The sequence below is a fragment of the Lactuca serriola genome, chromosome 9, assembly GCF_051521515.1.
Source record: "Lactuca serriola cultivar US96UC23 chromosome 9, Lser_US96UC23_V15, whole genome shotgun sequence".
In the NCBI taxonomy this organism is placed as follows: Eukaryota; Viridiplantae; Streptophyta; class Magnoliopsida; order Asterales; family Asteraceae; genus Lactuca; species Lactuca serriola.
In genome coordinates, this window is record NC_136416.1 from 149,181,700 (window position 1) to 149,196,779 (window position 15,080).

Genomic DNA, 15,080 nt, shown 5'->3' on the forward strand with positions numbered 1-15,080 from the left:
AGGAGTGAGTTTGAGTTCATGCATGGCTTAGACTCGCCGAGTCCGAAGAACAGACTCGGCGAGTAGCATGAAGATTGTCCATAACCACTCAGCGAGTGGTCTTACCGAGTTAAGGGTTGAATCAGTGAGTCAGGGAGAGTCAGAGAGGGTTGAGAGGTGGACTGAGTCAAACTGGAACTCGCCGAGTTGTTCTTGAGACTCGGCGAGTTGAGTCGTGGTGGCCCCGCGATTCATGCCAGGTGGAACTCGTCGAGTCAGGGAAGTACTCGACGTGTCAAGAGAGGATCCTAGGGAGTCAGTGAACACGTGTAGACTCGCCGAGTCGCTCTAGTGCACTCGCCGAGTCCAGTCAAAGTTGACCGTTGACCGTTGACCAGAGTTGACCAGTGTTGACTTGATAGGGGTAGTCAACCTTAGTTGTGAAAGTGTTAATTAGAGATATATTGTGTTATAGGAGGATTTTAGCTCGGAGAATCGAGCGCGAGTGATTTCCGGGATTTGCGAGTTATCGAGATACGCGAGGTGAGTCTTCTCACTATACTTTACCCTGAGTAGGTAACCAGAGTTATGTGACAGAGTATTTGTATGCTATGTGTTGTACTGCATTATTTCTATGTGATTTATGCTGTGCATGTTTACAGAGTTAGAACCGGAAGGTTCCCAGAGTTAGAACCGGAAGGTTCACAGAGTTAGAACCAGAGGGTTCATAGAGTAGGGTCCATGGACCCACAGAGTTATAGTCTCGAGTGGCTAATATGTGTATGTGTGGTATTTTGGGGAACTCACTAAGCTTCGTACTTACAGTGTTTTGTGTTATGTGTTTCAGGTTTCTTTCAGGATCACGGGACGGCACCGGCTCGATTGTACACACCAGAGAAAGAGTCATGTTTTGAGGATCCTGGTTTATTATGCAAGTGAAAATGGAGTTATGTTTTGTAATTCGATTATGAATGAGATTTTAAGCAAAGTATTTTAAGAATTAAACGATTATTTTTAAATGAAAAATTGTTTTGAAATTTTCGGTGTTACAAGTTGGTATCAGAGCCTTGGTTTGAGGGATTCGGATGCGCCTTCGGGTAAATCTGGACTCAAACTGAGGAAGTAAGAAAAGTTTTCAAAGAAATAATTTTCTAAAGCAAATAAGAGTTCAAAGAGAAAGCGAGAAAGAGCAGTGTGTACAATCAGCCAGAGCCCGAACGGTGATTTCCCAAAATACCCTTACTTTTGTGTTATGAGATATTTATGATGCACTTTATGAGATATTATTGCATGCTAGAGACAGGCTAGGTAATTCATATCTTAGGACTAGAGTGGCCTGATTTGTGATGCCTTAGCCTAGGGATTGCTGTTATACGAGATGTGCTTTTGAGTATGTGATGAGTGAGAATATTCAGTTGAAATCCTTTAGGGGATTTGAGTAGAGGAGTAATCTAGGGGAGATACCTAGATAAGTACCGTGGTACTTAGAGAAAGTATAGTTAGAACCCGCGAGGGGAAGAGTTGCAGAGTTCGGTGGTACTTTCGAGGATGAGCAGAGCAAGCGGAGTTATCACCCAAAGTGAGTCATATATATTCTTCGATGCTCGAATGCTGCTTGCTTCATGCTTTGTGGAACTCTCGATGATGGGAGTCAACTACCAAGCGAATATGACGATATTCAGGAGGTAGATGGCTGCCACCATTAGGAGCTCTTCAGCAGCTGATGGCAGAGAAGTGTGGGAATCTAGGAAGAGCCTAGGGAGTAACCTTAGCCAGATGAGTGCGCTGGCAGAGTAGAGAATTTCGCTGGGGAGCGAGAACGCGACGGAATTGGTGAACGAGAAGGTCGAGCAGCTACTTAGGAGCTCCGGGATAGTCCGTGTGGAAAGTATGGGTAGATGTGGCAGGTAGTATGGGCCCGTACTACTGAAAGCAGAGGACCCATACTTGATACAGGGAGTATTCCGAAGGTTCTAAGGAGCAGATTGAGGAGTGATGTTATGGTTCGAGTACCATACATCAGAGCGGATTGAGGAGTGATGTTATGGTTCGAGTATCATACATCGGAGCGGATTGAGAAGTGATGTTATGGTTCGAGTACCATACATCGGAGCGGATCGAGGAGTGAAGTTATGGTTCTAGTACCATAAATCGGAGCAGATGAAGGAATGATGTTATGGTTCGAGTACCATACATCGGAGCAGATGGAGGAGTGATGCTATGGTTCGGGTACCATACACCGGAGCATATTGAGAAGAGATGTCATGGGATGAGTACCATGGTTCGTAGCGAATGATGCTTGTGGTTCTCCGGTTATCCGGTCACGGTTGATGAGGTAGAGATTGGACGCTATTGGTTTTAGGCCTGTGGGCCATGATTGAGTTCGAAGAGGCGTCCCTTGAGAGGGAGGTCGAGAGCATATCAGAGTATTTTGGTAAGGAGTTAGAGGGAGGGGAGAATTTCGGTCTGAGTTGAGCAATCAGTCGATAGAGGAGATGCCACCTTCTATGACCTGAGTGGTGCTATTTATGTTCGTGTGCGGAACATGAGAGGCCTGATGTTTATGTTTCGGGTTTGGGGGTAAAACCCTGCAGGTTGTCTTTGATGATGATTTTCCATCAGGGTATCATGTAGCATATGTGCTGCGAGATAGTGATTTACCATGAGCAGATAGTCAGTTGGGACTAAGATAGTTGAGGACCACGTTACACCTATTTGAGTATAGTAGGGCGTATTCTAGAGGTAACAGTGGGGAGTCCAGTCGAGTTAACCAGTGCAGTGGTTTTCTATCTATGTTGGGTATTGAATATGGGAGTGGGTCCCTATTCTTGGGATGATCCATGTGTTGGAACGTCGGTTGATGAGTCGAGGTGGGGGAATATGATGATTTCGTGGTCCAGTCTATGAGTCAGTGATGTTATTGGACAGTTGAGTTGTTTGGTATTGGATTGGTATGAGACCTGGAACGACTAGAGGCAGTCGTGACGAGAAGTTCTTGAGGATTTCATCTGAGGTTCAGAGTTATGAGATTGATTGATTTCCTTAAAGGGGATTATCGGGCGTTGCATAGCACTTTCCAGGGGCAAGTGCGTTATTGCTGGTGAAAATAATTCGTGAGGTTGTTGATGTGTCAGATAGTGATGGTTCGAACCCTAAGTGGGGGAGAACCGGGTGGTTTATTGAGAGAACCAGAGATTTGTGCAAGAGCGGTTAGGGGTTGGATGTAGAAACCTACGGCTTGAATTCATGAGATCAGGGTCATTGATGATCAAGGAAATGTGTAAGGGTATAAATGTTGTAATATGTCGAAATGTTAGTTAGGTTGTTACGAAGGATCTTAAGTATACGTAAGTAGTGTCTTCGGATGTAATGTTATTTTTAATAAGGCATTATAATGAATAGTCTTAATGTCTAGTCCTTAGTATTTTGTTATGCTTTTGTTCTCTTATAAATAGGGGTCTATACTAAGTGAGTTGAGAACTTTGAACACAGTCTTTACAGAGAATTCCTTTCTACTCTGTAAAATTAAAAGCATAATATGAGCTGAACAAAGATTATATTTACTCTCGTGTTCATCTTTTTCATCTTTCTTAATTCTTACGTGAATTGATCATTAAACTCGATTACAAATCTCTTCAATTGGTATCAGAGCAGGAATCCTTTCTGTGATCTGATTTACATACTATCAAAAAGGTTTTTGAATCTACTGTTTGATTCGAAAAGCTTCCGTCCTTTTTGAAATTGAAAAATTCTTCTTGATCTCAATCTAGGATTTGATTCTGCGAAAATATTTGTTAATCGAGTGTTCGTTGTGTGATTCTGATTTGAATTATACAATTTGATTTCAAATTTCTCAAAAGTTTAGTATCATCTTGAAGTTTTTGTCCGTACAACAATGGCGTCATTCAATCTGAATTCGATGACATCATTTTCTCATTTGCTTGGATCATCCACAAAAATTCCAATGCTTATTCCAGAATATTATGATCAGTGGGCAGATAGGATGGAAGATTACTTGAACGGATTAGATGAAGAGTTATGGAAATGCATCTCAGGAGAAATCAATCAACCTGCACAAGTTCAGCCAATCGGTATGTCTTCAAGCAGTTCGGAAGTTGATAATCAAACCAATCGTTTAAAACAACTGGAGAAGAAATGCATGAGTGAATTAAGAGGTGCTCTGCCTCCTGTTGTGTATAATTATGTCAGAACATGCACAACAGCTAAAGAAATCTGGAACAATCTCAAAGACAAATTTCAAGGAAGTGAAAAGACGAAGATCACATCTGTGAAACAATGCCTGGTGGAACTCAAAGACTTCAGACAAAAAGAAAATGAGTCTATTGAAGCATACTATGATAGGTTCAACGAGTTAATCTATCGTTGTAATCGTTATAGTATAATAAGGTCACCAATGGAGTACAATTTGATATTTGTAATGGGACTTCGAAAAGAGTGGAGAAGTGTGAGTATGATGGTGAAAAATCAACAGAGTTTTGATACTTCGACTTTGAATGACTTGTACAATCAACTAAAATCTCATGAAAATGAAGTTAATGAAATAGTTGAGGAAACAATAGCAAGTCTTGGTGGACCACTGGCACTAGTTTCGAAGGTTTCAGAAAGAGAGAATGAAAAATCGAAGTCTGATGAAGAAGAAGGTTTTCTGATGAATTCTGATGATGAGGCTGTTGCATTTTACTCAAACAATAGAATAAAGAAATTTTTTAAGAAACCTTTTAATCCAAAGAAGTCATCAGATTCGAAGGGTAGTTTTGAGAACAAAAACAAACTGGATGAAAAGAAGAAAGAAATGAAGACAGATTCGAAGAATGAGATGGAGCAAATGAAGATGATATTGAAAGGTGATACAGGGATTAATTGCCATTATTGCTATGGAGCAAATCATTTGGCAGTAGATTGCTTGTTGAGGAAGAAGGAAGAAAAGAAAAGTAAAACAAAGGATGAAGCTTACTACACTGAGAAACTGGAGGAAGTAAAGAAGAAAGCGAAGAATTTGTCATTGGTGGCTCATGGAGAAACTGAATCGGATGGCACATATCAAATATGGTCTTCGGGTTCAGATGATGAAGAGATGAAAAATCCAACACATGGAGCGATGTATGCAAAGATGGTAGAGGATTCAGATGATGAACAGACTGGCGAAGTGTGTGGGCAATGCTTCATTTCGAAGACTACTGATAGGTCGCCTATGACTACCAAGGTACGTAACATTCTTGAATCTTTTAACATTCCAGTTTCTGCATATAATTCTGAGTTAGTATCTTTTGATGAAACTGTTACTTACTTTGATTCAATCATTGTGTCTGCTAGCAATGAAGCGAAAAAGTTAAGTGATCAATTACTAGAGACAAGAAAAATGTTGGATTCAAAAGTCACTAGGATTGATAAATTAGAATTACAAGTTTCAAATATCATGGAGGATAGAGAAAAATTAGCAAAAGAAATAAACTTGTTGTTAGCACAAAGAAATATTTTCTATAATTCAGCAAAAAGATTGTATGGAAAATTAACTGAGTTACATCATTCGTGTGAAATAAGTAAGGAACAACATAGAAAATTACTACCATTTTTAGCTTATGATAGAGCTAAGGTTGATAGTATTTCATATATTTGTGAAAAAGAAATTTCTGATTTTAACAAAGTTCCAGATGATAGGTTTAGATATGGAATTGCAAAAGTCGAAGATTATCTTGATGCTAATGATTTAGTAAAAATTGTAAATGAAACCTTAACTAAATCAGAACAACTTCGAATTTTGAAAAAGACTGAGAATTCTACATCTAATTGTGAAACTAATATTGCTGATATTGAAGACAATACTGATAATATTAGTGAAATTAGTGATTTAGAAGATGTAGATTGTTCTCAATTGTCTGTCATAAATGTAGCAAATTCATTTAAAGGGAAAGAAAAATGTGAAGATTTATTAATAAAAATTGAAACTAATAAACCCTCAACTTCGAAAGTTTGTGATATGGAGTTTGTGGAAATACATGAGAGTCAAACCGATGATAGTGACATTGAGGAAGAAAATACAAATTCAAAGACAATTCAAAGGTCGAAAGAAATTGAAATTCCTCGAGTGGTTGTTGATCAAGTCTATTTGGATACACAAGAATTTGAGAAAATTATTAGTGAAAAAGGTGCTCATTATCTTGAATCGAATACTGTTGTTTATCCAAACTTCAAATGCACTGATGATATTGTGTTCCCAAATCAAGTCTTCGTAACCACAGGTAATGTTGAAAATGTAAAGCATGAATTCAAAAAGTTGGTTGAGGAAGACAATATGCAAACTTCAAATGAAGGATTCTTTTCAAATCAAAGTACAGTTGAAAATAATCTTACAAAGAATTCATATTAATTTCAACATCAAAAATCAAAAAGAGTATGGATTGAAAAGTCAAAAGTTGAAAAGAAGGAAGTTGTTCCAACTGAAAATGTGTTTACAAAGCACGAAGGTGTTAAAACAATCAACAAAGCAATAAAATTAAATTCAAAAGAATTTAAAGCTCAAGTTGAAATTTTTTCAAAGGAAAATAATATTTCGAAACGTCAAGCAAGAAAAACAATTTTTTGGCAAACTGTTGAGCCATCAAAAATGATATCAACAAAATTTTCAAATAAAAGAAAAGCTTTTAAAGAAAAATCAAAGTCTCAAATTTTTGAAAAGAAAAATGCTTCATTTTCAAATAAGGAATCAAAAGTTTCAAATGGAACAAAAACAACAATACCAAGAATTTTTTTTCAGAAAAAGGTTGCAACACAGACTTCAAAGTTACAAAACAAGACATCTTATCATGAATCATATCTTTCAAAACCAAAAGTTGATTATGTTCCAAATTCAGCAAAATGTTATAATCCTGTGAAGAAACAAGCTGACAAAGTATCATATGCAAAAGGAATTACAACAAAAAGAAATATTGATCATTGGTTGGAAGGAAAAGGAAAGATATACCAATCAAGTAAGTTTTTGAAAGAACATATACATGAGGCATATGATAAATATGCTAATCCTTCAACGAATGGAAGTTTATCATCCAAAGAGTCAAATATCTCAGTTAAAGTTTGGCAGCCGGTCACAAAAGCAAAAAGTGAAAAATCACAAACTCAAGATGCGAAGGGTGTACTTAGTGAAAATTTGAAAATAATAAAAACTCATATATCTGACCCTTCGAATGAAAATGTTAAATTTATTGACAGTTTCAAAACCAAAGTTTGTGATTGGGTAAATGGTTGTACTTTACAATTGAAACACAAACCTAATATGAATGGACCCAACAAAGCTTGGGTACCTAAAATTTTCCAATGATCGCAGGTACTTTGTGACGAGCAATATGATAACAAGTGGTATATTGATAGCGGTTGCTCACGTCACATGACTGGGAAGAAGGAAAACTTGCGATATTTTCGAAGCCTAGAAAATGGAGGAGTGGTTAAATTTGGTAATAATCACAAATGCAAAGGCAAGGGTTATGGAAAGATAACGAATGGAAATTTCACTATCAATAGGGTTGCATTTGTTGAAGGTTTACAACACAATTTGATAAGTGTTTCACAACTTGTTGTGGGCACTGGAAATCAAGTTCTTTTTAATGAAGAAGGAAGTGTCATTTCGAATGTTAAGACAGAGGAAGTTTTACTTAAGTCAAAAAGAAAAGGTGATATGTTTACATTGGATATTGTTCCTATTGTAGGCAAACCTGCTGTGTGTTTACTTTCGAAGGCTGTTGCCGATGTTAGCTGGTTATGGCACAGGAGATTATCTCATCTCAATTTTCGAAACATCAACAAACTTGTCATACAAGATCTAGTAAGAGGTTTACCCATTCTTAAATATGATAATGACAGTTTGTGTGCAGCTTGTGAAGTAGGAAAACAACACAAACAAGGTCATCCTATCACAATAGATTCGAAGATTGTTGAACCTCTTGAACTCTTGCATATTGATTTATGTGGTCCTTCAACAGTTGCTACTCTTAACAAGAAAATGTACATTTTGGTAATTGTAGAGGATTTTTCAAGATTCACGTGGGTTTATTTTCTCAGGTTAAAATCCGAAGTTCCACAAATGATGATTGATTTTATCAAGAAGATGGAAGTTTCATTGAAGAAGTCAGTTCGAAAAATTAAAAGTGATCATGGAACTGAATTCAAAAATCGTGTCTTCGATTCTTTTCTGGTGGAAAAAGGAATTTCGCATAATTTTTCATCTCCTTATACACCACAACAAAATGGTGTAGTTGAGAGAAGAAATCGATCATTATGTGAAGCTGCAAGAACAATGTTGGCTTTTTCGAATTTACCTCAATATCTTTGGGCTGAAGCTGTATCAACTGCTTGTTTTACTCAAAATCGATCATTCATTCATAGACGGTTTAATGTTACTCCTTATGAAATCATCAATAATCGAAAACCTAATGTCAAATTTTTCCATGTTTTTGGATGCAGGTGTTTTATATTGAATCTTAAGGACAATCTTTCGAAGTTTCAAACAAAAGCAGATGAAGGAATTTTCTTGGGATACTCACACAATTCAGTTGCTTATAGAGTGTTAAATAAGCGAACTCGTAAAGTGGAAGAAACTTTTAATTTGACATTTGATGATCAATACATTAAAAAGTCTAATCATAAATTTGCGAATTATCCTATTTTGCAAAATTCTTCAAATATAGAGGATTCAATTGAAATGGATGATGTTGATTATGATTCGATTTTTGGTATTTCAGATCAAGCAATTGATGCAGAAAGAAATGCAACTGATAATCAAACATCAGAAAATTCGAAGTATAACAATGATTCAACTTCGAATTTGAATCTAAACCCAAATGAACAAGCTGATGATCCAGTGGAGGGGGAGCACTTGGATTCAAATACTTTTGTTGAGGGGGAGAGTTATAGTGAAAGAGATAACATGTCAACAAATGTTAATGTCGAAAAGTAGCAAATTCTTGAAGAAGAGCCGATCAGTGAACCAGAGCAAAATATCGAAACAGAGTCAATCATCGAGGGGGAGCCCATACTTGAGAATGATCCAATTCTTAAAGAAGAACATTTTGATGATGCTGATGATTCAATTTCCATAAATGGATCAGAAACAGATGTTATGTTCGAAGATGCACTTTTGGATTTTGATCCTAATTATCCACCATTGGATAAATGGACAAGAAATCATCCAAAAGATCAAATTCTTGGTGATCCACAAACAGGTATAATGACAAGAGCACAACTTAAAGTACGAAATGAGGTACTGAATAATCATCAAGATTTATGCATGTTTAATGTTTTTATTTCCAAAATCGAACCAAAGACAGTTAAGGTTGCAATGGAACACTCTGATTGGGTTGTTGCTATGCAAGCTGAATTGTCTGAATTCGAAAGAAACAAGGTTTGGAGATTAATTCCAAAACCTGATGATGTGTCAATTGTTGGACTCAAATGGATTTATAAAAATAAAACTGACAAAGATGGAAACATTATTCGAAATAAAGCTAGACTTGTTGTTAAAGGATATTCTCAACAAGAAGGAATTGATTACGAAGAAACATTTGCCCCTGTTGCAAGACTCGAGGCTGTTCGTATTTTTCTAGCTTTTGCAGCTCATAAAGATTTTGATGTCTATCAAATGGATGTCAAATGTGCATTCTTAAATGGAGAACTTGAAGAAACGGTATATGTTGAACAACCTCCAGGTTTAATAAACTCATAACATCCTGATCATGTTTATATTCTAGATAAAGCTGTATATGGGTTAAAACAAGCACCAAGAGCATGGTATGCAACTCTAACATCATTTTTGAAACAATCTAAATTTAAACAAGGCTCAGTTGATCCTACTTTATTTCGAAAGAAAATTGGAAATCATCTGATGCTTGTTCAAATTTATGTTGATGATATAATTTTTGGCTCAATTGACCCTACTTTATCTAAAGAATTCGAAGATCTGATGAAAAGCAAATTTGAAATGAGTATGATGGGCAAAATTAATAACTTTTTGGGTTTGAATATTCGTCAAAACAGGGAAGGCATCTTCATTAATCAGGAGAAATATACGAAGAATTTGTTGGAAAAGTTTGGAATGACGAATAGCACAAGGTTACAAATACCAATGGCAATGGGCATAAAACTAACTCCTTCGTTAGATAAATCTGCTGTTGATATTACTTTATATCGAAGCATGATTGGGTCTTTATTGTATTTAACTGCAAGTAGACCTAATATTATGTATTCTGTTTGTAATTGTGCAAGGTATCAATCAAATCCACGAGAACCACATCTGACTGCAGTAAAGAATATTTTCCGATATTTGAAAGGCACTACTTCGTTAGGATTGTGGTATCCTTCGAAAACAGGGTTCTTTGTACAAGCTTATTCAGATGCGGATCTTGGAGGTTGCGGTCTTGATCGTAAAAGCACAACTGGTGGGTGTCAATTGCTAGATGGAAAGTTGGTCAGTTGGCAATCGAAGAAGCAAACATGTGTTTCAATATCAACCGCTGAAGCTGAATATGTAGCTGCTGCTGCGTGTACATCACAAATAATTTGGATTCAAAGTCAATTACGAGATTATGCAATTAATATGAAAAAGATTCCTTTATATTGTGATTCACAAAGTGCAATAAGAATTTGTCATAATCCTGTGCAACATTCGAAGACCAAACACATTGCTCTTCGATATCACTTCATTAAAGATCATGTTGAAGAAGGAAATATTGAAGTTCATTTTGTAAAAACAACGGAACAATTGGTAGATATTTTTACAAAGGCTTTGGATGAAAAATCGTTTCTTCGTATCTTAGAAGGATTGGGAATGATTAATGGAAATTCACTTCAATTGGATAAAAGCGAAGAGTGATGGGTCTGAATCATTTGGTGTATGGAAGGAAAGGGTGATTAAGTGTTCAGAGGTTACTGTTCATGGTCAACGCTTCGAACGCTTCGCATTCGGAAGATTTACTTCTTATTGAAATAACAAAATCAGAGATTACTGTTCAAGTCAACGGTTCGAATGCTTCGTATTTGTACACATTTCAACTAAGGTTAGATTTTTAGTTTGTTTAATTTTTTTTATGAAAAACCTGAAAAATCAAAAATATTTTCTTTTATTGAAAAATCAAAAATCCAAAAAGATTTTGTTTCAGTTTGTCTTTAATTTTTCTGAAAAATTTCAAAAATACCAAAAATATTTTTTATTTTTTTCGGTTTTAACATGTGTGTTGTGAGTTTTGTCAAGTTTCAAATACGAAGGATTCATGCAACTGGTTTCGAACGAAAGGTATGATCCCGATACACTTTGGATTAGTTAGGATGTCCCTAGAAGCATGCTGCTGCATGTTGTCTCAAGTCTCGTATGATTCTATGTATGGGAAATGAAAGCCTTGATGAAATTATCTCATGAAAATTTCTTCCCAACAAGGCTTGTATTTGCATAAATCAACAAGAGCTACCTTAATCTTCTCAAATGAGTTAAGAGTTTTTTGTTTTGTCCATTATAACAGAGGTACCCTTCGATTCTTATCCAATCTTTTTAAACCAAACAATTCTTACATTCCAAATACTCGAAGCAATTTGTCCTTGAGGTCTTTGATCAAACCAATCAAAACCTAGACAAATCACAACTCTGTGTTTATGATCTAATATCATGAGTCCGTGATAGAAGTGAAACCCAAAATCTTATAAACCTTAAGGAATTGACGGGGAACCATGTTCCAGATCTTACGAAGCTTTTGCTTCAGTACCTTTTATACTCCAAATCCTATTCATTTCTTTTGAGTGATCTTAATTAAACATTCGAAAACTACGATGTTTGTTCCCAACAAGATCCAGCATAAATGTTTTTATGAATATGATTTTCGTGTGAGTATATTTTCAAAATTCTAAGTTACTTTGAATATCATTCGCAATCAAGTTGTCACTAACTACATTGGTTATACAACTAATTTTGTTTACAATTTCTCACCTTATTTTAAGGTTGATATGTAACGAAATTTTCGAAGCCACCCATTTGACCTATAAAAGAAACCCTTCGAAACTTCTCTACAAGTTATCGATTGTAATTCACGGGAAACCAAACAAGCTGTTAATTATCTCTCTTGATAATTTTCGAAGATATCTTTGCTTGGGATAAAATTCTTTTTGTGTTAAAAGAAATTGTTGACATCACAAGTTTTCCAAATTTTTTTTTCTTTGTTTCTCATCTAATTTCTTTTGGAACACAGCACACACGAAATCCTTGAGGTTTGAGTAACACCAACTTAAACTGATGATTTCGAAATTCTGGCAAATGACTTCGCTTTTTAAACCTCAAAGTGAAAGAGCCTAACCTCTATTTCGAAGGTATCCGACGGTTAAAATTCTTTTGGGGAAGATCAAACAGTCTTATCTCTTGATGATGCATGGTGTATGATAAGTGTGTAAGGCGTGTTGACAGTTACGATTGTTACTTTTTGATGAGTGCATTCCGTTTTTCAAGGTGCCATGTCAGCAAGCATTTATTGTATCCCGCTTCAAATTCAAAATTCTAGGGTTACATATAAAAGGGCAAATCAGAACTCAATAACACTTTATTCGATCAAACTCTCTGCAACACAAAATTCTCTTTGCAATTCATATTCTTCATTAGTTCTTTACTCCAATCATCTTCAATGGCGACTACTTCATCACCAACTACAGATGAAATCATCAGTGTTTCGATTCTGAAGATCCAGGGTTCCAACTACCAAGTCGAATCAGATTTGTCAAAGTATCCGGAGGAACTTCATATGCTGGTGGTTGCTTTATAGAATTCAGTTCTGTCTAAAGCAATGTTTGATTCATTTGCTGCTCCGATGTCCTGGTTATCAAAGGCAGGTTCTACTGCATCATATAACAAGGAGACTGGGTGTGTGGAATTCACAATGGTTACAGATACAAGAATTAGGGTCTCCAAGCAGTTGTTTTGCAAGATTTTGGGAATTCCGAATTCTGGCCCTTATGATGAACTTACTTCTTCACAAGTGGTGTTTATGTTCAATGAGATGGGTCATCAACCTCCATTGACGCGTATTAGTGACTTCAAGAAGTCGGGGTTACCAACAATCTGGAACTTTTTATTTGGCATCTTTCTTAGATGTCTTACTGGAAGAACTGTGGGGCTGGATAAAGGAAGGATGGAGGTTTATGCAATGGTAGCTGGGTTATAGTACGATTTGCAAGTTGATTATTTTGAGCAATTATGGACAGAGTTCATAACAAGTATTTCGAAGACAAGTGCTAAGCAGGGGATTTCTTGTGCACGATATTGGAGTCTGATAGTCCAATATGTCTATCAGAAGGAGAAAATCGAAGTTCCGGATTACGAAGAGAAAGCAGTTTTCCACATGTATGGTAGTCCGAAGGAGGTACATGATGATCCGGCTATCTTTACCACAATTGCTCGAATTCCAGATGCAATGCTCAAGAAGGTGGATCCCACGAATAATGTGTTGGTGTCATATTTACAATGTATTGACACAACAGTTGTTACTGGGATGTTACAACAAGAAGAGAAGAAGAAATCGAAGAAATCAAAGAAGACAGAGGGTGAGTCTTCGGAAAAAGGGGTGAAAGCAGAACAAAAGAATCAAGAGCTAATAGCTACATCTCGAACTGTCGAAGAGGTGTCTCATGTTTTAACTTCAGTGGCTGATACACCAGTTATCGAAGCCTCTCCATCAAAAGAGACAATTCCTTCGAAAACGGGGGTTTTTCGAAGAATAAAAATCAAGAGAAAATCTCAATTGGTGAAGAAAACACAGGTTACTCATCAAGGGGTCACAGTTCGGGAAATTTCGGCTCCGGTGTCTCCATCTTCTAAGAAACGAAGGGCTGAAGATATGGTGAAATTTTTAAAGAAAACCCAACATATCAAAGAAGTGGATCAAGTTCCTGAGACTCCTGAAGATGAAATTCCTAAAGAAGTAGAGGTTCTTCAGTCTACTGAAATTTCGAAGCTTGCTGATATAAAGCTCATTGAACCAACGTCTTTACCTCAGGTTACTTCCACAACTGATTCTCCAACATTCCAATCTATTATGGATCAACCTTTCACCACTATATTCTCAACACAATCAATCGATCCACCAAATCCATCATCACCTGTTGTTGAAACCATGGCTGTTGATGAGGAAACTGATAACGAAGGATTTGGAGGAACATTCGAAGCTCTTTCCTTTGATAAAGCTGAAGAAGATTTCCCTGACCATATGCTGATGACGATGAAGCAGTTCAAGATATTGAATTCAAAATTGAATTCTATCTTGCAATCTCAAGCGGATGTGGGAAGTGCTGGAATCACTATCATGGAAGTTGATTCCATAATGAAGGAAATGGAAAGCAGGGTGATTTCGAAGGCATCAGGGTTAATACGTGATTCTGAAACCCGCATTCTTGAGAAGACTGATCAGAATGATAGTTCTACAGAGAATCGAATCAATTCTATGAGATCTGATTTTCTGAAGGAGGTGAAGGATTTAAAGACAGTTACGAAGGAGCGTCATGTGCTCTTTGTACAGGAAGTTAAGAAGGTTCGAGAAGACGTTAATATGCAGATTCGTGAACTTCGTGAAGAAATGACGAAGGAGGTTCAACATATTCAACTAGGATATGAATCAGCACATCAGAAGATCGACATTATTTGTGATGCGGTTGTTCAGTGTGTTAAGATGTTCGAACAAGTCAATCCTCAAATGATCTCTCTTTCAGCCACAGAAGAACAACATTTTGGAGAGTTGGTGAAACTGCTGAAAGAACTTCAAGAAATATCTTCGAAATCTTCTTCTCCAATTATTTCTCAAGAATTTCTTTCTCAAAAATTCATTCATTTCGAAGCCATCCTACAAAAACACCTTGCTCCATTACTTCGCATTTCAAGCCTTCTGCCAAACGTATCAGATGCCCCACCTGCTGTTACAGGGGTGCAAGGGGGAGAAAAGGTTGGTCAAGCAAAGGCTGGGGAACATGAGAAGACAACTGAAGATACGAAGGTAGTAGGAAAGGTGTATCCTTCGAAAGTTGTTGTAAAGCCAACAATTGTTTCAGCTGCTCCAGTCATTTCAACT